This window comes from Pholcus phalangioides, unplaced genomic scaffold (assembly GCF_987345545.1).
Source record: "Pholcus phalangioides strain wild (caught in Gottingen) unplaced genomic scaffold, Ppha-v1.0 ptg000003l_1, whole genome shotgun sequence".
Taxonomy (NCBI): domain Eukaryota; kingdom Metazoa; phylum Arthropoda; class Arachnida; order Araneae; family Pholcidae; genus Pholcus; species Pholcus phalangioides.
In genome coordinates, this window is record NW_028301596.1 from 7942790 (window position 1) to 7968819 (window position 26030).

Consider the following 26030-nt stretch of genomic DNA (forward strand, 5'->3'; position numbering starts at 1 on the left):
TATTTTTAAATAGTAAAAATAAATCAGTAACGTTGATGAATAATTAAAAAATTGTCCTACGGGGATCCGCCATAGAATTTTTCTACTTAAAAGGGCTCCGCGACTCAAAAAACGTTAAGAACGGCTGTATAAATAATAGTATATAAAAATACATAGAGGAATAACACTAGTATGATAAAAACACAACGAAAATGCAGCACAATAGTTTATTTATCGGCGTCTGACACGTACTTTGTGCTTATACTGTACTAGACACAAGGAGAATCTCTCACAATTGTCCAACATCGAGGTTGATCATTTTCCCCTGGCAATGTTATTCTATGGTCCTTACCACTTTTTCACCATACAAAAACGGTCGTAAAGCACTTTTTTGAAACATTTATAACATTAATATCTCAAAAACAAGAACTAATAAAACTTTCTATTCGTGTTCAGCAAGTTGAAGCCATTCGGAATTGTATATTTTCACGTCGGACGCAATTTCATTGTTGTCCAATGTTATTTTTGCAAAGTACAAACTTTCTTGGTTGTGAGTCATTTACGCCCAGGGATTAATTAATTACACTTGCGGAACGTACAAGAGCTGAATTACCTCTTCGAATGGAATAAAAACTGATGAAATCATTATGATCATACCCGGTTTTTATTGGCGCAAGAGTTGAGTTTTCTGCATGAATATCATTAATTCATCATACGGATCACATCTAACTCTACGTCCTAAATCACATTTTTAATTAAAGTAATACCAAACCAGAACATGGTCCCCGCTCCGTCCCCCAAGGGCGCCCTTGGTTTGCTCTCTACTGCATAGATCCCGCCAGTGATTGATTTCATTTAACTGTCGTCGAATTATTGTACACATAATGTAAACATGTCTCATTGACATGCGCGCATCTTTCACGGATTGCCCCAAAACACCAGCGCACGTGCCTCGTCCTTGAGCGAGACGCCTCCAGGATGTCTGATTACGTTTAAACAGCCCACAAGGAACGCACACACGCTCATGCCCCAAACTTTTTTTTTTTTAAACAAAATTTCTTTTCCCTCCACTTCCAGCTTTAATTACCTTAGACCCGTAGGTTAAGAGCTGAAAAACGGGCAATTATAACTTGCTATTATTATTATAAATACACCTAAGTAGCGGAGTAGACAGAGAGACACATACCCCCAGAAGCAGTGGCGTCACACCGTCACGTCACGTGACTGGAAGGATCTACCACGTGGTTAAAAAAAAATAATAATATTTTCTTTTTCTACTACGCAAACGCTCGGATTTATTCGCGCGAAGAACAACGTCGGACTGAGAAATCTCGTCTGCTTTTATTTTTAATATAAATACGTGAAAATCACAACAACAAGAAAAAACAACAACAACCACTAATTCATTTGGATTATACCATACGACACAACAACAACAATCACTGTGAACATCTTCCTGTCGATGTGAAATAATAGTTTAGATCGTTGAAAACAGGTAACGTGCGTTTTTTAATGGACATATTGTTTGTTGGTGTTTATACATGTGCTAACGTAATGATCGAACAACATGATCTAGAGCAAAATCGTATTATACATAGATCAAATTAATGTAATAACAACTCTTCTACATTATAAGTTACTAATGCATAATAATAAATATCGAATCGTGTTAATTCGTGTTAACATATTAAGTATTTAGAAAGTATCAATGGAATTTGCAATGATGAAAGTTATGATTCAAGTGCCATGTTTGGTTTTTCAATACGATTGGAATTATAAACACAATTGGTAATACAATAAAAGCTCTCGTATAATGGCCACCTCTTCATAAGGTTGAATTTTTTAAATTCAGTGTCGAATGGCCACGTCTTCAAAGAGTCCCCCGCCCACACACACACAATGATCTAGCTTTTGGGGAAGGGGGGGGGGGGTGTCGACATTTTTTGTTTTTCATTCTATAAATTCAAAATGAAATCAATATATAAGTAGTCAGCTAAAAATCTATACCTGATTTTCCAATTGCCTCGACTGATTATGATCCTGAAAAATCCAAACAACATGCAGTATATTCGTTGATTAACCAAACATTTTCAGCTTAGGGGCCGTTCAAGTATTACGTAAGCAAATTTTTAGCCATTTTTGACCCCCTCCTTGTCAGCAAAATTTCGTCACCAGCCTCTGCCCCTCTGAATCCTAACTCATATTTTCATGAAGGGTGGTTGATGACGTAAGCATTATCCAACTCCCCCCTTGTCATCAAAAGTCAGCAAATCGGAACCCCCCCCCCCATCGATGATGACATAATACTTGAACGGCCCCTTACTTCCAAATGCTTGCTTTTCACAAAGGCCCTCCCCCCTCTTAAGTCACAAACGGCAATGATCTGCAGCCCGTCATTTCAACTTTTTCCAAGCCCCCCCCCCCTCCCCCCAAACGACGGGCCTACTGCTCAGAGATATGAGGGCTATGAGGTGAATGAAAATTTGATCTAGTTGCTTTTATGGTTATATTTATGGTTATTATTGCTTTTATTTCTATAAGAACGAGAATCACGTCGATCTTGTGATCGATTGACCGGAGATGTCTGGTATTTTCCCACGAATACACTATCGACTTTAAAATTGCTTGTGGTTCACGAAAAATTCATCGAAGGGAATTATTTTTCCTACGAAATATCAACCCGATAATATCCCAATTCATCGAAGGAAAATTCCCCAAAAGGGAAATATGTAGAAGAGAAAATTCATTGATAACAATTTTCACGGATAGGGCAGTTACCGATGGCAATTTTTTCGGAGGGAATGTATTCATTAGAAGGAGAATTAACCGATAAAAATTCACCGACAGAGGGAGAGAGGAAAAAATTGATTGTAGGGGGAAATTAACCAATAACAATACGCCGAAGTTAAATTCATCGATGGGAAATTTCGCCTCCAGGAAAACTTACCGACAGGAAAATTCATCAAAGGTGAAACTAAGGGACAATAATTCACCACCACGTGTGTTCTGGAATGAGTGACCTAGAGAGCAAATGACCAAGAGACTGAGCTATCTCAGTCAATCGTTGTTTCGGTTCCCCGCTCAACCGAACACGTGGTGACAAAATGCCATCAATTAATTTTCCTACCGCTGAATTGTTTGTCCGTTTATCCCCTCCCCCAATGTGTTTTTCTTTCGGTGAATTTTCCCTTCGATGAGCTTTCCTGTCAGCGAATCATTGTTGGTGAAATTTCCGGACACGAATTCTCAACTAACGGAGTGGAGCAGCACTCTCTGTATCTCTAGGAGGTATTGAGTGGAGTCGGTCACATGGGCGTCAGCCATATGGGGGGGGGGGGCAATGCCCATATCTCCACCGTCAAAGGTGGAGTCGTCTGATCTAATGTATACGTGTATATATGAATTGACATCATCATCATCATCATGCCTCCCCTCCCCCAGACTTTCAAGTCTATCTCCGCCTATGGTTAGTCGACGCGTCAATCATAATGGAGCTCAAGTGGGAAGGTTTCAGTTTTTAGAATTCCCTTAAAAATCGGCTTTCCCCCCACCCCTAACAGCAACGATATCGGAGTAGGACTTTACCTGTAACTCCCTCTATATACAGTGAAACATCTCCCACTGGCCACCTCAGTAAGAGAGATGGGGGAGGCGCTTTCGCACAAGACAGTTTTTTCTCATTTGAAATTTTATACATGTCATTTCTACTCCATCAAGAGGCCACCGCTTCGGGTCGTCACCTTAAAGGGTTTTTAATGTGCACAGTCGGACCTGGCTATTGCTAACTCGGCTTTTAGAACGAACTGAGTATTTGTTCCAGTCCCATTTCAGAGCCGCTGTGGTGGTCGAGTGGTCATAATGACGGACTCGTATCGCGAGGACCCGGGTTCGAACCCCACCGTCACCGCAGTGGTGGTCGGCTGAAGTTGCGTTTCAGGAGTCCAACCAACTTTGAGACGCCAATGCGAGCCGATCTCACCATAAAAAAGTCTCGCCACAGTGAGCAACAGGCCTACAATGATAAATTATTCAATCATTACACTTTACTCATAGTTGGAAGAACTGATGGCGGATGGCAGCACTATACATAACAAGCAATACACAGAAACAAACTTCACGTCAGGTTTCACTACACGTGCACGCACATTCCCGCATGTACCAATTCGTTAGAGGTTCCGCAGAGGAATATGGACGAGGTGCATGTGTGGTTCAGTAGTAGTCCTATTTCAGAGCGCCCGAGTATCATCTTGGTAAAGATTGTCGTGACGGTTGCCGTCACGTTCCCGAATTCGAAACCGAAGAACAATATAGATGTTTTCTCCAACGAGCTTGAGGCGACCACCTATAGATGGAGCCTCTATTTCCAACCCAACTCGTTAATGGCATACAATTGCAATACAGCGATATGGCCATAGTTGGTATTTGGTGAAGTAGTAGTCCCATTAGATGTTCTCTTGTAAAAACGAATGTAACGGGTCAAAGATTTGTTAAATACAAAAGATACAAAAGGCAAATTGCCCATGTGTTCTCTCGAAGTATGCGATAGGTACAAGATGATTTAAAAGTCTGGAAAGTTTTTAAGAAAAAACTAAAGCACACACAGGGGTGGCCAACCTTTTTTCTAAGCCGTGCCACAATCAAGATTATTTTCGATGAACGTGCCACTCTACGAAAGTTTTACTATATTTTAGCTAATTTTAAGACCATACGTCCTATTTTTATGGGACACGAGCATTCTCTACGTTCTTGCAAAATATTATTCGGCTGTCCTCGATTTTCGTAAATAATGTTCAGTTTGCCTAGGGTGACCATACGTCCCGTATTTCCCGGGACAGTCCCGGTATTTTCTGTTTTTTTGGCCGTCCCGACTTTTTGGCAAAAGTGTCCCGGTTTTTCACACGAAGCCTACTTCAATTTTTACTCTTTATTGAAGTCAAAGATTGACATTATTCTTCAACTCATAAATTATTTTATGGTAATTACAACTATTATGAGAATATTAATCTCCCATATTTGCCTTGGTGAACTTTTTTTTTTTTCGTGGAATACATTTTAATCCACTGCAATTTTCAGTAATGCATCATTGTGATTTTCCGCAATTTCAACGACATTTAGCAACTTTGTTTGGTTTTGGCGATAATTGGCAATGTCCCGTATTTGGAATTGCAATGTCCCGTATTTCTCTCGAAGAAATATGGTCAGCCTAAGTTTGCCAATCTTTTGAGTGCTAAATTGATTTTATTTTCGAGTCACCAAATTCGGTTATCGCAATGCAGATTGTGTATGTATATATATCGGTAGAAGTTCATCTCACCTACACCATGTTGGATATATATATACACAGGAACCTGAAGACTCGGGGTGCTTGGAACCCCCCCCCTCCCCGCGCAATAAACTTTGTAAAAGTGATTATTCCTGCCGCCCCCAAGAACTCGTGGATATACTATGTAATTGTATTATTCATTGCATGTTCCCCATGCGGACGTCCTTAAATTTCGTACACATGGAACGTAAAGCAACTAATATACCACCAAAGACGAAAAACCAAAGAGAAACGCATCGAATAGGAAATCATCACATGATTATTATTTTTTGAGAAAGCCTACCTTACTAAACCTTTATTTTGACAGCCTACAAGGCCATCATTCATAAGAAAAGGATTGTTTAAAAGTTACAGAGAAGTTCTTTCATTGAAAAATGGAATATGGAATTCCCTTAATTTTTGAAAAGTGTCTGCGTGCTACTCCCGATAACACGACGCGCTACTTGTGACACGCGTGTCGCACGTTGGCCACCCCCCCCTGTTCTAAAGTTTAGCAGCGAATTCCAGTTTTTCAACTTGCATTTCGTTTCAATCGAGCGCGCAATGATTCGAACGCTTTTTTTAAAAAATAATTATTAGTTATGTAAATGTTACGAAGGTAATTACTTTATATATGTCAGTACTCACACATACACCCATGATACCATTGTTTCTTGAAATATAGACAAGTTTCTTTTGTCATATAGTATTCGGAAGTGCTGTAATAAGGTGAAAAATCCATGATAACCGTTAGTCGCGTAGAAATATCTCGATCTATTCCGTTAAAGGGTATCCACGTGGGAAGAGAAATAGGATAAAAACAATCTGTAAACTGGGACAAAAACCTCTTTTGAGCAAGGTTCACGTGATGAGTATTTTCGTCACTGTGACGAGGCATCCATATTTTTTTTTGTTGTGACAGAATGACGGAAACTCTAAAATATTGTAATCATCTTAGAGAAACGTGATTCTTTTTTTTCCCTCTGTTTTCATTTCTGCCAAGCGGGGTGTCCATTTTATGATGATGATGCCTCTCCAAATCGATACGTGACAACATCTCCAGGCAAGTCATATGGCAGACATTATCTGTAAATGTCGGCAGAGAAAATTATATTGCAACTATTTTCGGTTCGGAAAACAATTGAGAAGAAAACTTAAAATGTATTTACAAGAAACTTTACTCGTGAATTTTTTTTTTCTTGTGGCATCACGTTTTCTCTTTCCCGAGGCAAATATCAAGTTCGGTCGATAATACAATAACATATGACACTTTTATGTTCGGATATATAAAACACGAGTAACGATAATAGCACGTGTCAAACGTTTTTGTTCAGTGTCATCGTTTCCTGTTGTTTTTGCGACGGAAATATATCGCGACGACTATTTTCCGCTCTTCACGACGTACGTTCTAAGCGTCGAAGAAGATTCTAGAGGAAGAGACTGTTAGTTTTTTTCTGGAAAAGTATTGGTGCCCGTACAAGCGACGGCCTAAGTTTAAGGGAAACAGACAAGATGGCGGCTGCGTCACCTCGACAGTATGAAAAAATATTATACTAAGGAGAAAATAACAATGATTATAAAAAAATATATATTAATTCGCTCAATTGTCGTATTTTGAATATTGGTTAATGGTTTGAATATGATTTTTTCATCATGATGAAAAAGAAATTTCAGTCAAGGCCCTTCTCTAATCCGGACTCCTCGGGATCTAAGTGATTCCGGATCAATTTCCCAATTTTTCATATTTAAAACAGTAATATATACCGCTTTGAGCACTTAGATTCATATTTCCCTTTGAAAAAATAATAAAACTATATACAGGGTGCATAGGTAATAGCGCACACCGCATTTTACTACCACCACCACCAGACCAACCATGACCCCCCTCTGTCTCCTTAAACCCGTTGCTCGCGAGCACCACGGTGCTTCCTGAAGCACCTATAGTGCTCGATAGTCGTGTCCGATTTCGTGCTTGCGAGCACTTGATCAACGTCCCAAGTAAATACCTTGTACACATTGCATTGAAGGATTAATATCATCTTCATTTCATGCATTGGTATGTCAAAGTTGCCATAAAGGTGCTCTTCTTTTGATGATGAGATGGGTATAGGCAGTGCTCGCGACTAGGGAAAAAGGTTGAAGACCTCTGCCCTAGGGTATATAAGCTGGTTCGTCTCAAGAGACGTGTGGGCCACGTGGATACTACTACTACTTACTACCGTACATGCCTCTACGGAATTTCTAACGAATTGGTACATGTCGGAATGCGGGTATACGTGTTGTGAATCTAACGTGAAGTTTGTTTCTGTTTAATGCTTGTTATGTGTGGTACTGCCATCTGCCATCGATTTTTCTGATTATGAGTGAAGTGTAGTGATTGAATAACTGTACCGTTGTAGACCTGTCGCTCTATGTGGCGAGACTTTCTCACGGGGAGATCACATCATTTTACTGACGAACAGCTGAACCTACAGGCATACTGTCGATAAGAAGGAAAGGAAATACAAAAAAGTATCCAAATAATGTGTAAAACTCAGATACTTCATTCATGTTGCAAGGGGTTGTATAGTTATCAACAAGGGCGTAGCGGGGGGGGGGGAGGACTTGGGGGGGGGGTCTGAAAAAAGGGAAAATGATGGTCAAATCTATTGTTCTATCACTTTGGTCCTCCGCGAACGAAATTTCTGGCTACGCCCCTGGTTATCAAAATAAAACAAAAATTTTTATACACGCACCCTGTGCTCAAAAACCCAATTAGCAAGTTGTTGGCCTGTCTCTCCTGATGCCAACAAAAAAATTCCACGTTTCTAAGTGCAATATGCACAGAGACATTTTTGAATTCAAAAAATTTGGAAAAAAAAACCCCAGCAAAAACAAGCGGAAAACGTTTTTTACCCTTATATATGCTGGTTTTCTCTTTCCCAGAGTCTTTCCGTTTTTTGAATTCCAATATCTTAGTCATGGCCCCCTACATCCTGAAACAGGGCCCCCCCCCAGGCTGGGATCTTTTGCGGGGCCCCCTTTATGATGAATTTATAGCGTAAAAAAAACCAGAAAATGGTGAAAATCGTCCCTGGCCCCAGGGCTGGAGACTTGTCAGCCTACCCCCTTGTGGGGGCCATGATCTTAGTCAATATTGCACTTACAAGGAAAGGGTAATGAGACCAGAAACTAGGAGCGCCATCATGCATGAGATTAGAACTTGAGTTGGTAACCTCATTACCAACCTGAGTTTGTATCCTCATTCCCGAGAGTCTTCCAATTTCAATCAAACGTTCCGAAACGCGAATTTGGTTCCATTTGGTCATCTAAAACGAGTTACGTGCACACTGGCACATCTACGATTCTTCAAGATGTGAATGAAGAACCGTATGGCAAAGCGAGATTAGAAACCTGCACGTTCCCTGTTGATTAAAAAGTCGCGGCATTCCTCGCGAGAATCAACGTTCCTTCAAGAATGTCGCAGCCTTGTAGGCACTATGTAAGTAAAGCAGCCTGTGTTGTGTTGTTTGTTATTAAAATGTCACTAGCCTTTCTGCGGAACGAGAACTACCAGACAAGTAGGTCTCAAGGGAGAAATGAAATTAATGAAATGGCCTTCATCTTTTTTTTTTTTCTTTTGCAACTTTCTTCTCTCGTAAAAATGCCCACACATTCATTATTCTTTTCCTCTCCATTCATACATATCTATGGGTCCTTCTTCTTGAACATGATAGTGATGATGATGTCTTTCCAGAACTGCTTCTGCAGGTTTTTATAACGTACCATATATGGGTACAAAGACATCATGTCACTCAAAAACAAAAAAGTGTGGCCGTTCTTCCTTTACTCGGAATGGGATTAGTGTCGTTATACAATTCTCTTCCCTCCCCCCCCCCCCCCGTTTCACCTCGAGATTTACGGTAGTGTACATTTTTTGTGAATGAAGAATCGTAGATGAGCCTGTGTGTATAATCCGTTCGTTTTGGAGACCAAATTCTCACTTTAAACACTTTAAGCCACGGTTGGTAAAAATTTCTTCATCCGCGGCTCCCCATTTCCCTAATCAACGCTCACCCACGTCTTCCCAAAGCAGTGTAACAAAGAATCGCTTCGAAGAAACTTTGTCAGCGTCACCACTCCGCGGCGCACCTGACAAAGGTTGGTGGCGCACAGTTTGAGAACCCCTTGCTTTAAGCGGTTTTTAAAATTTCCCTGGTCCGCATCATGCTACAGAGCAAGCCATAAAAACAGAGGACAGAATAAGGATTTACACAGATAGCAGAGCTAGCCTGGAAGCAATAAGAGACCCGCTCACACGACACCACAATGCCAGACAGATCCGCAACTGCCTGACCACCAACAGAAATGTCAGCCTGCACTGGGTGCGAGGTCATTCTGGTATCCATGGCAACGAGTTGGTGGATAAGCTCGCCAAGAAAACCACCAAATCTGCTCAGAGCACGATGTTAATTAAGCTTCCCCCCACCCCTTCCCATGCCAAAAGACTTCTCAAAAGCCACCTATTAAAAATGTGGCAGGAGGACTGAGACGAACCTGAGCACCCAGGCAGACTGATTCACGATATCCTGCCTCGAGTTGGATGGAGGGCTGTGGGATGGTCACGAGAGAAAGTCATTTTCTTTGCTGGTCATGGACCATTCCCCAGCTACCTCGAGAGATTCAAAATATCTAACAACAACAAATGTTTATGCGGAGAAGTCGCCACACCACTCCACTGTGCCACCAGCTGCCCTTACATTAAAGATTTCCACCTAATCAAACCAGGGCAAGAGCTGGTGAAGGAGTGGTTTAGGAGGATGAGCCGGCTCGAAAAAGAATCACGAACACTTAAGAATCTCGTGCGCTACCTCGAAAAAGAGGGCATAGAGAAACTACACAGGAAAAAAAAGACATAGGCAACCACACAACTAGACCAGGGCAGCCTACGAGAAGATCCAGCAGACTGGCTGCACAGGCAGCAACACGGCACATTGAACAATAAGTGAGTGACCACGTCACGGCCCAAGAGACCCCCCCCCCCGGGACAAACTGTGATCAGGGCTATGAATGGATGTGCATAAAAAAAAAAAATGTCGGTTTACATAGCGGCATGATATCTTTATGTATATAATGTATATATCATGTACATATTTTCTGTCTTGCATTGTAAATATTTTTCATAAACAATAAAAAAAACCCGCATTAGCCCGCCCCCCCCCCTCGAAAGGGATTCGGCAGTAAATTGTCTCTAGACGATTTGCCGGGGCTATTGTCGGCGAATTGAATTGGTCCGCATCATAACTGCCACGAAGGAAATCACTTAATCCTCTGCAAAACGCACCTGTTTTGAAAAAGAATATATTTTTTTCTGATCTAGTGAAGCGCTAATAACTCCTTTCTCCCCCCCCCCCCTTAACACCGATACTAATAATAAAGGAAGAGAAAAACTTTATCATTTTCTGTTGTTTATGCTGTACGCATAAATTATACAAGGTGGGCAAAAAGTTGGTAGAAACTTTAAAAATGAAGAAAAGCCGGAAAAATAACTGAAATAAAAAATGGGTTGCAGGGTTAGCATCGCTAGGTCACTCGATTTTTTTTTTTCAAGACGGGAAAAACTCGAAAAACAACCGATATGTGGCGCTGGTACGAGTGAATTCGGTAGATATATGTGTAAATGGGACGGTTATAAGAACTTGCGCTCCTAATCCACAAGAAGTTCGCCGTTGTGAACCGTGTATGTGGACCTGCTGGACTCTGCCGTTGCTTCGATTTGTGAATCGCCTGCAATGTGGTCGTCATGTGGAACACAACATACTACTGTAATAAACGATTGGGAGTCATTCTGTTCGTTATTTGCGTATCTTTTCTTTAACTTGTTACGACAGCGTCACCTGTCGTCTGTTTTTGTTATTATTTTTTCCGTCTTAAAAAAATTTCCGTGACCTAGTGATGCTAACCCTGCAAACCGTTTTTCATTTCATTAATTATTTTTTGGTTTTTATGAATTTTTAAAGTTTCTGTGGACTTTTTGCCCACCCTGTACATCCTGGAAGGAAAATAAAATAAAAATCCTCCCTTTCCGTTATCAGTGGGTTTTCTACAAACACTGTGAGCACGAAAGAAGTGGCAAATCATTGGAAAAATTAGAAGCTTGAAGACACTTTCAGCTCTTCATGTCTACTACTACTACTCAGGGTTGTCTCAAGAGCATCATGGGCCCCCGGGCCAAGTGGTTTTTCTGAGGCCCTACCTTGTAAATTCTAAAAAACTTCAACCGAATTTCATTTTTGTGAGGCCCCTCTTCTCTTGAGGCCCACGCACGGGGTTCGACCTGCATTTTTCAAGATGAGCGTCCTGCATGATGCCCAGTCGACTGCACAGCGGCTAATAAACATGCCCGAAACGCATTGTTTGGGATTCACGGTAACCAGGGTAAACCCATTCAAAAAGTCATTAATGAGGCTCAAGAGAGAGAGCCATTGTTGCCCTACAGTTTTTTGCCCAGCTCTGGCGATCCTATCGTTAAAGTCGGGCCCTGTTTGGTATAATTGCAAAATGTGCAACGATCATACAACCAGGGGCCATTCAAGTATTACGTAAGCAGATTTTCAGCCATTTTTGACCTCCTCGTCAGCAAAACACTGACCCCCCCCCCCCCTCCCTCCCAGCAAAATTTCGTCAGTAGCTTCGAATATTTCATATCTTCAAAAAGGGGTGGTTGATGACGTAAGCAACCTTCAAACCCCCCTCCCCCCCCCTTGTCAGCAAATCGAAAACCCTCCCCCCCCCCCTCCGATGCTAACGTAATACTTGAATGACCCCTTACATTAAGCGCAAACGCGTTTCGAAACGGCCGCTCCGCAAACGTTAAAACGGTATTCCTGTTGAAATTTATCCAGAAAAAAAAAAGTACACCATGCATGCAAATGTAACCTGGGGAAATACGCTAAGTATTTTCATACTGAAATGCATGTCTGCTTTTTTTTTTCAGTGTTACTAAAGTGCGCCATTATCCCGTACGTTACAACTGTTACACACTTGAATAACTTCACGGGGCTGGCGTCCGCGCCCTTTATTCACCGTGGCGCAGATTTTGCATACGAATTTCTTCTTTCTCCAGGTTGCATTTGCATGCCCGGTGTTCTTTTTCTCCCGATAAATTTCAACGATAATGCAGTTTTCACGTTTGCGGAGCGGCCGTTTTGAAAAGCGCTAGCGCGTTTGCGTTTCATTTTAGGCAATGCATTCGTTGATGACAATTGTTTGTATTGGTGTGTACTACCATCTCAAGTTTTTCCCATCTTTTCTGAATCCCCCTGTGTAATGCACTTAGGTTTGATAATATTGTGTTTGCTTCTTTTCCCATATTCAGACGTTTTAGTTACATTATTTGATGTATTTTTGTTCATTACTCCAGGAAAATGTATTAACTTGATGACGTTTTAGTTTTCCTTGTGTTGTTTGATCACCTTGGGTGACTTGAATCCTTTTTTTCTTCCGTTAGTCAACATTAATGACCGAATGTTTGCAAACACCGATTTATTTTCCTTTCTTTTTTTTCCCCCTCAAACGAAACTCCCACCAACTTAACGTTATGAAAGAAATTCCTCAACGAATATCTCCATTCCTATTTCTTACACTACACAATAAGCCTGCTTGCTACCATAATCAATTTGTTCTCGTTCGGATCCGAGTCATTGATACTAAAGGGTGGCTATATTCCGTTGGGAAAAATACCGGAAAATTCAAGACAATCGCTTGCTGATTATCGCCAAAGACGATAATTGCCGAAATTGCTAAAAGAAAAAAACTCGAATGGCCGAGAAACACGGGACTAACGCAAAGTGAATACGTGGGTGCAAGAACCTGACAGCTCAAATTTTCTAAATTTTTCAGGACGGACATTGAACATTGAAGGACCGGACACACCCCGCTTCCCATCTCAAGGAGATATCAAAGCGTTCCCGAAAGATGGGTGCATCCGGAATTTTATTAAATATGTATATGTATATATATCTATATAAATTTGTATAACAGAATAACAAGTCCAATTACAGGAGTATAAATCAACAAAATAATTATGATAAATCATGATCTAAGAATCGAAATCTAAATTGATATTATAGCGTCCTTGGCACGTCCGGACTCGATAATCAAATTCCGTTGGTGGCGGTCCGTCGGCGTTCGTTGGATGTCACTAGTCATGTAGGCCGTACAACGACGAATCGATGTCATGTTTGCGTCACATGTCCTGGTCCAAGTATCCAAGTCAGCCAATGTTCGGACACCCTGGTGTTTTAGCTCATTCTAGGAACACATTCCTGTTCCATAAGCATCCTACGTCTTAATTCTCCTGGGCAATTAGGAGATTTCATCATTCCCGAAGCTACATCGGCTGGCTAGCTGGATTATGGGGTGCATTGATTCACAACGTTAACATGTTAAGTGTTTATAGTTTCTCCAATAAAGTTCACCGTTCAACGACGTATCAGTTTCGTGAATTTCCGGTACCCCTACGTGGCCGCAAGTTGTAGACTCTCCCTGGTATCAGCTTTAATGGTCTGGAAGGCTGAAATTCATCCTGCTTCTTCCGTAGTCCACCCATCTTGTCGTGCAGCAAATATAGGTTACGGTCCAAAAATTGAATCAAATTTTGAATGCGTGAGAAGTTCATCGGACTTTTTAGTACTCTTCTTTTGAATGCCGTCATCTGACTTTGTGACATCTGACCAAAATGAAACGCTGATGTGTGTGGACATTGGCAGACGTAATGCCATAGCGAGCCCGTAGCACCACACTTACAAGCATTGTGAAATGATCGTCCAAAGCGCTGCAAGTATGTCGGAAATGGACCATGCTCAGTTAAAAGGATTGTTTTTGTTCGCGGCCATACACACTTGCGCAAAGCCACTCGACGTTGTATCTTGTAGACGTCTTTCGTTGAGTTCTTGTTCCATTCAACTTGCCAAATATGAAGCATTCTGTCTTTCAAGATATTACGGGCATGACTCCTCGGCCAAGGTAGAAGAACAGCCAAGTCTTTTAATGTTGTCGCCTCCTTGGCAAGTTGATCCGCTTTTTCATTTCCAGCAATACCAACGTGCGCTTTGACCCAGACTAACCTTATGTTGTCGTGAGCGCGTAGGATAAGACGAATACGTCGTACGTCAGGGTTAGGTGAACGAGGATCTTGTATGGCTAGGAGGCCAGATGCGCTATCTGTCAAGATTGTTACTGGACAAAGCATCTCTCCCGCACGTTTAACAGCATTGAGTATCGCAAAAATCTCGGCTTGGAATACGCTATTCTCTTTAGCTAACCTTCGACTCCATTGCTCCTCTATTGAACCATCTTCCGCTAGTACCACATACGCGCAGCCAGTAGCCGTTTCTGTTTTAGAGCCATCAGTGAATATTTTCTTAGAGCCCAGGGAATCTATATTATCAATACCAAATGGCATTATTTGAGACTTGGTGAGATGTCTGCTTGGGTGAAACAGCCATTGCTTATGCCGCTGCTCAAATTGGTTTGACGAAATTCTCTGCTCGTCCAATATTATGTCCTTTTCAAGATGTAGCAGTCTGGTCTTAAGAGCCTCGTACTCCATGTAAATACTCAAAGCTGGGTTGCCTGTAGCCACATACAGAACTTCGTTCGCGGTTGTAACGTAGGCTCCAGTAACATATAGAAGAAAGGGACGCTGTGCGATATCCAGAGCTCTCTTTTGTTTTTGAGTTGGGTGCTGATACCAAGTGGCGCATCCGTATGAAAGTTGCCTTTGTACAATAGTCTTATATAAGATGTTGCGAAAGGCTCGCTGCATTCCCCATTTCGATCCGGCCAATCTGCGCAGTAATTGCAGTGTGCCATTTACTTTGTCGACCTGTTTTTGGATGTGCGCCATAAAGTTCAATTTACTATCAAAGTACACACCAAGGTATCGTATTATCTGAGACGGTCGAATTCGTATACCTTCAATGTAGATCTTAGGTTTCATCTTTTTCTTTGGGTGCGGCCACAAGAAGCGGGTTTTTTCTACTTCCAATTGAAGTTTATTATTAGCCAGCCAATTGCTCAATTTTCCGAACACTGTCTGTGCTTCATCCGTTATTGCTATATGGTCTTCGCCGGATATAACATATACCAGATCGTCGGCAAATGCCTGTATATATACCCGCGGGCCCCAGTTAATCTGTAAAAGCGTGTTGAGGACAAGTGACCACATCAAGGGGCCGCTGCATGAGCCCTGTGGACACCCTTTCATCTGCTTTTTCATGGCTATTCCTCCGTCTGTGGACATCATTATATATCTGTCTGAAAGCATATTCTCAATAACTCGCGTTAGGTTTCCAGGAAGTGGCAGTTGGCGAAGTTGATTGATAATTATTTCATGGCTCGGCGAATCGAAGGCTCCACGAATATCTATCGTGACTATCGCCGTCTGATAGCCTTGTTGATGCATACTGACAATTACTTGCAACAGTGAATCTATAGCTTTCTCAGCTGACCCTCCAGCACGAAATCCAAATTGTAGAGGACTTAGCCAGTTCATGCACTCCAATTGATACATAAGTCTTTGCACTATAACTTTCTTGTAGACCTTACCTAGAGTGGGTAGTAAGCAAATCGGACGATATGACCGTAGCAATTGTGGGTCTTTATCTTTCTTAAGGAATAGCAGGAGCTTCCCCTTTTTAAAATGTTTAGGAAAGAGAGATAATTCCAGGAACCTGTTGAGAATTTCAGTAAACGATTCGGCATTGGCTTCGAATAATGTCTTCAGTATGGGAACACTAATATTATCAAAGCCAGGTGCTTTTCTATTCTTCAATCTTGTGACAATACTCCTGATCTCTTCCACTGTAATTTGCTCGTCATCTGGGATACCAGTTCTAATTGGTTTTACCAAGGATATTGTGTCCGTAGGATCTGGGTAAATCGTATCGAGTTGCTGCTCCGCCGCTAGAAATTTCGTTCGGACCACTTTCATTTCGGGAGGGACCAAAGTGATAGAATAGATTTGGCCATCTTTTTCCCCTTTTTTCAGTTATTGCACTGTTCACTGACTAACTTAAAATGTGCTGAGAAATCATTATCATGAAAATTAGCGTACGCAAAGGGGGGTTTTGGGGTTCTAACCCCACCTCAAACCAAGATTATAGTATTATTTTGCAGGAAAAAACGTAAACCCTACCCCCGAGAATAAAAAAAAATTGAAACCCCCACTTTGAGAAAACTCTGTGTACGCCTATGATCATGAACATCACCATCGCTGGACGTCAACGACTGGCTGATGCAAAGCGAAAAGCGCTGACACCAACCGACGACCGAACGTTGAAACAATCTGGTGCTGAAACAAGCCAGCTCCAGGAGTTTTGTCTAGTTTCTTGCACCATATGAGACACCAGTACAGCTTCTTTCCCATAGCTATTGCTTGGAGGTGAATGGTTATTACACCAATTGAGATAGAGGATTTTTTCCTTCATAGGAATAAGGGGGAAATGGAACTGTGTCTGGTTCTTGCACCCACGTCTTCAACTGCAGCGAATTAAAGGGGTCATTCAAGTATTACGTCAGCATCGGGGGGGGGTCCGGATTTACTGACTTTTGATGAGGAAGGGGGGGGGTTGAAGGTTGCTTACGTCATCAACCCCCCTTTTTGAAGACATGAAATATTCTAAGCTGCTGACGAAATTTTGCTGCCAAGGGGCGGCGGAAGGGGAGTCACTGTTTTGCCTACTTTTGCTGACAAGGAGGGGGGGGGGGGGTCAAAAATGGCTAAAAATCTGCTTACGTAATACTTGAATGGCCCCAAACCGCATTTCACGAAAAATACGTTGAACATTAAACATTGTAGATGAATATTTGTATTTATCGAAATAAAATTAATGTATAGAGAAATATTAACATATCGAAATACAGTATATAAAATGTTACAAAGATACATCTCGTGCAACAGGGTTGGACAATCTACTGCCCGACATGCGGGAAAGTATTTTTTTTTTTTCAACCACTCGTCTCTGACGATAGCATGTAAAATATTGCTGTTTTCATTACGGCTGTTGTATTTCAAGTCGGGCACGTAAATATTTTCGAGATTTGTCCATATCCTTGGAATCCAGTTATCTATCCTTTCTATGAAAATTACCATCTATGAATTCGACAGGCTGCAAATGATATTGTGAGCTTCATTGAAAAAAAAAACGGGATATGCAGTCGAATCCCATTATAACGACCTCCAAGAGACCGGAGAGAAATCACTTCGTTATAAAGAAATTCCAGTTTTTTGCATTGTTCCTATGTAAACTTATCTGGGGGGGATTAGAAGTGTTCGTTAAAACGAGATTTTTTTCTCGCTGTAACGGTATTCGTTAAAACAGGATTCGACTATTACTAAAAAGCGTTGTATGTGTGCGGGGAGGAGGAAGGACAAATAATAAAAATAGTTAACAGATTCCTCCGTATTTTTGACATTTTCGGACCGTCCCGTGTGTCCCGTTTTTTTTTCAATGAAGCGAAAGTCGATTCGTTATCTTTTTTGAAATCGTTAAAACAAAAAATAAAATTATAAATATTCACCTCAAATATTGCTCACGTTCAACGTTTTTCCGATGACATAAATTGTAATTCACTGCAAATTCATTGCTGTTTGTTTGAATCCTAATGTATTTTGGCTCTCCATCTCCCGCCAATTGGCGATTTTTTTTTTTTGGTTTTGATTATTTCATTTTAAGTAATTGCCACAATAACTGGTGATGTTTCGTTTTTGTCTCGAACAAATGATGTTGCCTTATATGCTGAAAAAACATGTTGATATGGAAAATTCGGGTTTTATCGTTTGCCACCTCGTTGGGCATTTTGCCTGTTGTGGCGCTGTATTTGTATTTGTATAGATGTTATTATTGTGATTACAAATGAGCTTTCAAATCAACCGTCTTTTATCATAGTTGTTGCTCTATTATTATTAAATATTATTCGATTATCATTAGCACTGTATGTATTTCCTCCTGTCCGTCGGCCAAGCAGCAGCAGGTGGCAAAACAGACACTGGCGCTCATGAGACACAACACAAGGGATGGCGTCGGGTGTTTATTTAAATAGGCATGTGTTTGTTGGGGGGGGGGGCATCTGCGGTGGAGACGTGTAGACACGCTTAAACTGATGTTGCTTTTTTTAATAGAGACGTGTTTCAGAGGATTGAGAAGAGACGACGACGACGTAGATGGCACAGGTAGTTCAGTTGCATGTATCAGATTATTCAGCTGTCGGTTACGTAAGGCACTTTCCCAATTTTTTTTTTTCCTCCTGCAACATCATCTTGAGTTGATTGTAATGCATGCATGCATTTCTCTCTCTCTCTCTCTGACATTCTAAGAATGGTGGCCTTCATTTAACGAGCGTCTTTAGCCTTGAGAGAGACGTTCCTTTTTACTGTTTTTTTTTATCGGATGCGGCAAGAACGGAACATCCGGCGGTGACTTCAAGACATCTACCGATCAACTATGTTAAATCAGATAAATATCGAAATTTGTTGCATTTCTCCTCACATGCCTCACGTCCACCCCCCCACCCGTAGATCCTACAGCAGGGTGCGTTGGCTATTACTACTACTAAACTAGACATGCAGCACCTCGTCCATATTCCTCTGCGGAACTTCTAACGAATTGGTACATGTTGGAATATGTGTGTGTGTATAGTGAACCTTCCATGAAGTTTGTTTCTGTGTAATGCTTGTTGTGTATAGTGCTGCTATCTGTAATCAAATTTTTAAACTATGAGTTTTTTCTCAGCTCATAGTGAGTGAAGTGTACTGAATGAATGAGTTAATCGTAACGCGGGTGCCTTGGCTGAGATTTTTCGCTAGTCACCTCTGTAGTGAGTTTTATGTATACAGGTATATCCCTCGCTTTACGCGATTTCGCTGTAATGCGATTTTTAAAAAGTTAATTTTAGGAATTCCAACCTGCGAAATTGGGCTTGGAGTTCAACTTTAATACTGGAAATGGGCTTGAAAATTGAAGATATTACATAAAATTCTTCGACGGCGAGATCCGTTGGATTTGGTGATGTAGCTGAGACGAAAATATATGAGAGGAATTCTCAGATACAGCTCTCACCAGATCTCGTTGATAGACAACGTTGACAACATATTGACAATGCCATGAGAGATTTAATTAAAAAAAGAGAGATTTCAGTGAAACTGGAATTTTCATATTTGCAAGAAACGCGAAATTTTCTGGCCTTTGCCACTTAAGTTTTTATAAGGAGACGAAAATGCTGCTTGTCAGCCGAATCTCGACTGTTTCATCAGTCTATCATACCAGGCTCTTCATCAGGAAAGAAAACGTCCATGCTCTGTAGAATCAATCAGAAGTTGGTGAAGACACAGAAAAGGTATTAATTCAATTCATTCACGTTGCCTAAATTCACGGGATTTATTCATAGAAGTTTAAATAATTAATTCATTGAAAAAATTTCCTTAGTTGTTGGGTTCATTTTTTTTTCAATATTTCTGAAGAAAACCAACTCCTTCCCCCATCCATGTTAAATTCAACTTACGCGATTTCGTCTCAGGCCGGTATTACACTATGAAAGCTTTAGGAAAGTTCTTTTATAAAACTTAAAAAAATACAACCAATAAGCGTATTGGTTACATTCGAGAAAATGTAACCTGTTGGCATAGGCGGAGATTGACTTGGAAGTCTGGGGGGAGGGGCAAGGTCATTATTGCTGGGGGGGGGGGCACGATGATGATGATGATGATGTGAATTCATATATACATTAGATCAGTCGACTCCACCTTTGACTCTGGGGAGGCAATGCCCCCCCCCCCCATGTCTGTTGGTTTTTTGGATGGAAGGAAAGTTAAGTCGTTCTGATTCCCCCCTTTTGTTAGGCGAACTCTTTCGCTTCTTGGAAAAACGATGAATGATTATGTGGTATGTATCTGAATTGGATCTGGCTTGAGAGGAAGCAGATTTACTATTAAAAATTTAGTAACAGCTTGTTTAGGGCCGTATTCACCGACATGGTTTAAACTATAGCCACAATTTTGTGATGGGAGATCGACACGGATTGGTTAAATTCAGGTTTTTAACCAATCTACAGTATGTTGATCTCTTAGGCCGGGATGAAAGTTTTGTAAACATTCTTTCATAAAACTTGAAAAATACGACCAGTAAACAGATCGGTTGCATTTGCTCGAATGTAATCGATCAGCTTATTGGTTGTATTTTTCAAGTTTTATAAAAACACTTTTATAGTGTAATCCTGGCCCAAAAATTGTGACTACAGTTTAAACCAGTGATTCCCAACGTGGGCGTTAACGCCCGTTGGGGGCGATGGAAGGTTCCAGGGGGGCGGTAGAAGCTACGGGTATAACATAGAATTCGACGAAAGAACGACGACGGGTTGGGAGGGCGATGTTAGAAAAAAATTTCGGGACGATGGGATAAAAAAGGTTAGGAAACTGGTTTAAACCAGCGGTTCTCAACCGGTGCTCCGTGTGCCCCTCTCGGGAGCTCCGCGGATACTCAAGGAAAACAAAATGAATCAGTAAATTTTATAGATAAGTAAATAAGAGAGGCCTACAAGGCTCTGTCATAAAATTTATGTACAAAAAAGGGCTCCTCGAGTCAAAAAATGTTGAGAACCGCTGGTTTAAACCATGTGTCGGTGAATACGGCCCTTATTTCATTTATGATAGAAATTGTGACTTTTGTTATAGAAAGCACACACACACACACATTTATGCAGGATAACTCCTCACAAAGGATCTATTTTATTCACACTTATTTTAATTGAATTTTTATGGTGAAATACGTGTAGTGTGTGTGTGCACGTAAGGGCTAATGATCCTATTTCTTGGAAAAAGTTACATAATTTCGGGGGAGTAATACGCGAGGGAGACTGGATTACCGTTCACAATTTAGCGATACCGCGTTTTGGCTACTGCAGAGATTTTCATTCAGTGTAGATAGAGATGGACCACCACCCACAAGAAACGAGTGTTGAATTTGAACACAAAAATGTCACAGAAATGTAGAATCTTTCTTTAACAAACGTTATTCTTGTTGTTGATCTCATTGTCACTGTTTTTTTTAAAGGTGTATGCAATTTCCCATATTATTTCAAATACAGTGAAACCTCGCAACGACGACACTCGATATAACGATATCCTTTACTACGATAAATCCCTCTATAACGGTATTTTTAGAAGATTCTTAAAACCGCTATATAAGTAACGCGCATCTGATAACATCAATATTTTGCGCCAAAAAATCACCGAAAGCTAAAGGAAGTTATTTCTAATTTCTGTGTAAGACGTGAAGGTGCAACACGGTAAACTTCTTTACAGGGGCAATGCATCTTATAGTGAATTTTTATAACATAATATTCAATTGCAATTTTTAGCGGTAAATAAAGAGCGCATTTTCCGAATGTATTAACAATGTATATAAAAGATGACAAAAGCATAAATTTGATCTCACGTAAGGATAATTTTGCCTCTCGATATAACGATAATTCGTCTACAACGATATGGTCCTCAGAATATCGTTATATCAAGGTTTTCACTGTATTAAAAAATTTTCATTTTTAACAAAAGTAAGTGTCCATTCTATTGCTATTCAGGAGAACGCTTTATATTGAAGTTTAACTATTAGCGCATTAAATATGAAATTTTAAAATGTATAGTCATTTGAAACAGCAAATATGAAAAAATTCGAAATAATAATATGCATGTCTCTGTTTAACACTCGTCGGTTTGTAGAAGTTGGGGTGATGTCACCGAAATTTAAGTTTCTTAAACTATAGAAATAAATCACTACATATACAGAGAAACCTGTAGGAGACGGAACGTCAAGGGAAATAATATTCCGTTTTAGACAGACTTCCGTTTTATAAAGGTGCAAATCAAAGCACTTTGATTCCGTTTAAGACGGGTTTCCGTCTCATACAGCGTCCGTCTTAGACAGGTTTCACTGTATTTTGATGTGCACCTCTATAAAACGGAAACCTGTCTGGAACGGAAAATAATGTCTGTCTCTTGACCTTCCGTCTTATGCAGGTTTCACTGTATAAGGGGTCATTCAAGTATTACGTCAGCATCGAGGGGGGGGGGGGTTCGGATTTGCTGACTTTTAATGACAAAGGGGGCGAAGGGGGTTTGAAGGTTGCTTACGTCATCAACCACCCCTTTTTGAAGATATGAAATATTCTAACCTGCTAATGGGGGGGGGGGGGGTGTCTGAAAATCTGCTTACGTAATACTTGAATGGCCCCTAATTGGGTATCACGTGAGGAAAATAAATTTAAGAAAAGCCACATGTTTCTATTTCTTGAAAAAATTATTCCCGTTCATAGTCATTGGGAGAAGAAATTTCCAGATCAGAAACTTCATCGAAATCAGGATAAAATTTCCAAAAATTTCATTTTGCAAAAATCATAAAAAATTAAATAAATTTGTAAACAAATTTTTAAGGGGCCGTTCAAGTATTACGTCATTATCGATGGGGGGGGGAAGGTTTCCGTTTTGCTGACTTTTGCTGACAACTGGGGGGGGGGGGGGGGGAAGGGGGTCAAAAATAGCTAAAAAGTTGCTTACGTAATACTTGAACGTCCCCTAAAAGTACTGTCAGACCTTCATTAGATCTGTTAATTTCCAAAAATGTTAAAATTTCTTAATCGAACAAAAATGTAAACAAAGCGTTGTGCAGATGCAACGTGCCAAAAATGGGTTAATCGGCCAGTGCAGGTTGATGCTAGACGTTCTGAGCTGTATCAGTGGTTCATCGGACTGGAGCTATAGATGGCAGCACTAAAAATTCACACACAACACTATATACGCACTCATAGGCGTACGTACGCAGAATTTTCTCGAAGTGTGGGGGGGGGGGGGATTTCAGTTTTTTGTTCCGTCTAAGGGGGAGTTTACGTTTTTTCCTGAAAAATAACACTATAATCTTGGCTCGGAGAGGATTAGAACCCCAACCCCTCTTCCCTTTGCGTACGCCAATGTACGCACTCGGACTGTTAGGTACACGCACACTCACTCTCAAACTTCCTTCAAAACTCAATCGGTGGTAAATTTCCTGTGGCGATAGACCGGAGTTGTGCTCGGTTTGAAAAAGGAAAAGGAAGAAGTGGTTCCCTCTCAGGGTAAAAGTGAAGGTTTTGGGACCTCTCACCCACCTAGAAGTGCCAGCAAAACAACTTGCGGAATTAGTCTCGAAAATTCATTGTAATAGATCTCATTGCCCTCATGGGGGACTCCAGGGCCAATGTTTTAAGACTGCCCTGGGTTAGAAGAACTCCATCCGCGTTCGCTTACCACGTGTTGGTTGATTAGGAGTCGTTCAAGTATTACGTAAGCAAATTTTTAGCCCTTTTTGACCCCCCTCCCCGCCTTGTCCGCAAAATTTCGTCACCAGCTCTGCCCCTCTGAATCCTAACGCATATTGGTGGGATCAGAGACGTACACGGGGGGGGGGGGCATAGGGGGCTCTCTCGTGCCCCCTCCCCCCCTCGACGATCAAAAATTTATATTTTTAATGCAAAAAATATTTTTTTCAATTGAAATTTCGGAAGAAAATACTTTTATATATTATTATAATGAATTTCTGTTAATTTCAATGCTATTTGAAGGCTATGAACTCAAAATTTATCTTCAATAAATTCATTGCGACCCACCCTCTTAGCCATATAATGATAAATCACATAAAGGTCCTTGGCCCGCCGACCAAATACGGGCCTGGGAGTTATCTGATGCAGCCTGCCCTCCTCAAACCTAATTTTGTAAAAATGAACCAAGCGGCACATTAACAGAACGCTTAATTGTCCCGCGGTACAATTCCAGAACACTTAAGCGATCCGTGACTCGTTTAGAGATCCCTTGAGTGACATGTGACGTAGTTTTAGAGCACTTAAGCGGTCCCGGGTGCGGTGCTACATCACTCAAGTTACCCGCGGCACATTCTCAGATTATTTAAGTGATCCGCGGCATATAATTACGGATCACTTGAGTGATGCGTGGCACAGTTCCAGAGCACTTAAGCGGCCCGGACACATTTCCAGAGCACTTAAGCGGCCCGGACACATTTCCAGATCACTTCAATCCGCGAAACATTAGAGATCACTAAGTGGTTCTGTAGGGCACTTATCAATAAGGGGGAATGTTACTTCTTCAAGTGCCCACAAACTATCGAAAGGTTTTTCTAGTTTTTGGCGCACTAAGTATAAGATACCATTAAGAATACTTCATATTTTCATAAAGGGGTTGGTTGGCGACACGTAAGCATTATCCAAACCCCCCTTCCCCTTGTCATCAAAAGTCAGCAAATCGGAACCCCCCCCCCCCAAATCGATGCTGGCGTAATACTTGAATGGTCCCTTACGGGCTGCTTAACAGGAATTTTCCCTTGAATGGTTACTAACGACACGGTTGATTAGCTGATCTTTATTATGGCGTCTGACAAACAACAAGTCCTATATGAAAAGAATTATTATAATTATATTCCAAATAACATCACATCAGTTTACATCATCATAACTCCTTTAGTTAGGGTCGTCCTTCGTTAGCAATCAGCTGGCTCTTCACTAACTTATCACCAACACCGTACAAATTGACATGTTAATGCGACGTGTCTCTTTCCCCCCCCCCTCCAAGTGATTAATTAATTATCATTAATTAACAAGTAAATAACGTTATCAAAGGGGGGGGGAACGCAATAATGTAGCTTTCTTTATTATTCAGGATGAAGTGACACATTGTTTGGAGCCATGCGTATTTATATTCGCTCTTCCCCAAACATCTTGCACATGTCACGATTTATGTCTCCACCCCTTAGTGTAATTTAAATGTAATTTCACGATCACAACAGGAGGTATTGCGTGAGTCTGTTGCGTACCACGTCTACATACTAACTAGTAAAGTTGACCGATCCAGAATATTGAAAATTTTTTTTAAAAATGAAAATGGAGGGGAAAAAAAAACTATACATATATAAAGGAATTCCCCCGTCGTGTCTGGCGGCTTTATAATTCGTTCCAATGGCGACAGATGGAGCCTTGAGAAGGTCAAGGACTAAAACAAGGCAGAGGCGAACGTCCTGTTCGGCGCCAACATTTCATCCAGAATAAAAAAAAAAGAGAAAGAGAAGCCTTGAATACGCCCTGGAATGTTGCCATGTCTTCCTTGCCCAAGAAAATGATTTCTTGTATTTATAAAAAAAAAAAGCAAAGCATATATTTCTCTTTTTTTTAATTATACAATCATCATGGGTTCGCGGACAGGACGCTGACCGAAGCCAACATGGTAAAAACCACCACCCATGTCCTCTTGCAGGGCCATATACGTGTTAACGCATATGGGGGGGGGGGGGCCGCTTACCCCAGGCGCAGTTACAGAGGCAATGCCATCTTAATGCATGGGTCCACCCGGGCACGGCCTCACAAAAAATGAGAACCAGTAGAAATTTTCGAGAATTGGCTAAGTAGGGCTTCAAAAAAATCACTTGGCCGGGGGAGGGGGGGGGGCATGATGCTCTAAAGATGGCCCTGTACAGAGTAGTGGGGGGTGATCGCCTCTCCCAAGAGCCAGAAGTACAATGGAAAACATTGGTTCTGTCCCGTATAATACGGGACTTTTTATATCTGAGCACGCCACGGGACTTTTTTATCCGTACGGAGCCTCCATGATAATGGCATCCGGTGTTATGATTTCCGAGAACGAGGTAGCCTAACTCCGAGGTATTTTGTACTATGG

General features: G+C 41.1%; 1 protein-coding gene across 1 annotated transcript in view; it reads left to right on the plus strand.

Annotated features, from left to right (window-relative positions):
* The first annotated feature begins 1270 nt into the window (after positions 1-1270).
* The window catches only part of LOC149087991 (sodium-dependent proline transporter-like), a 118775-nt gene continuing 94015 nt past the window's right edge, over positions 1271-26030 (plus strand). The window contains exon 1 of the mRNA XM_089243456.1: positions 1271-1474. The gene's annotated coding sequence lies outside the window, so the exon portion shown is untranslated. The remainder of the gene's footprint in view (positions 1475-26030) is intronic.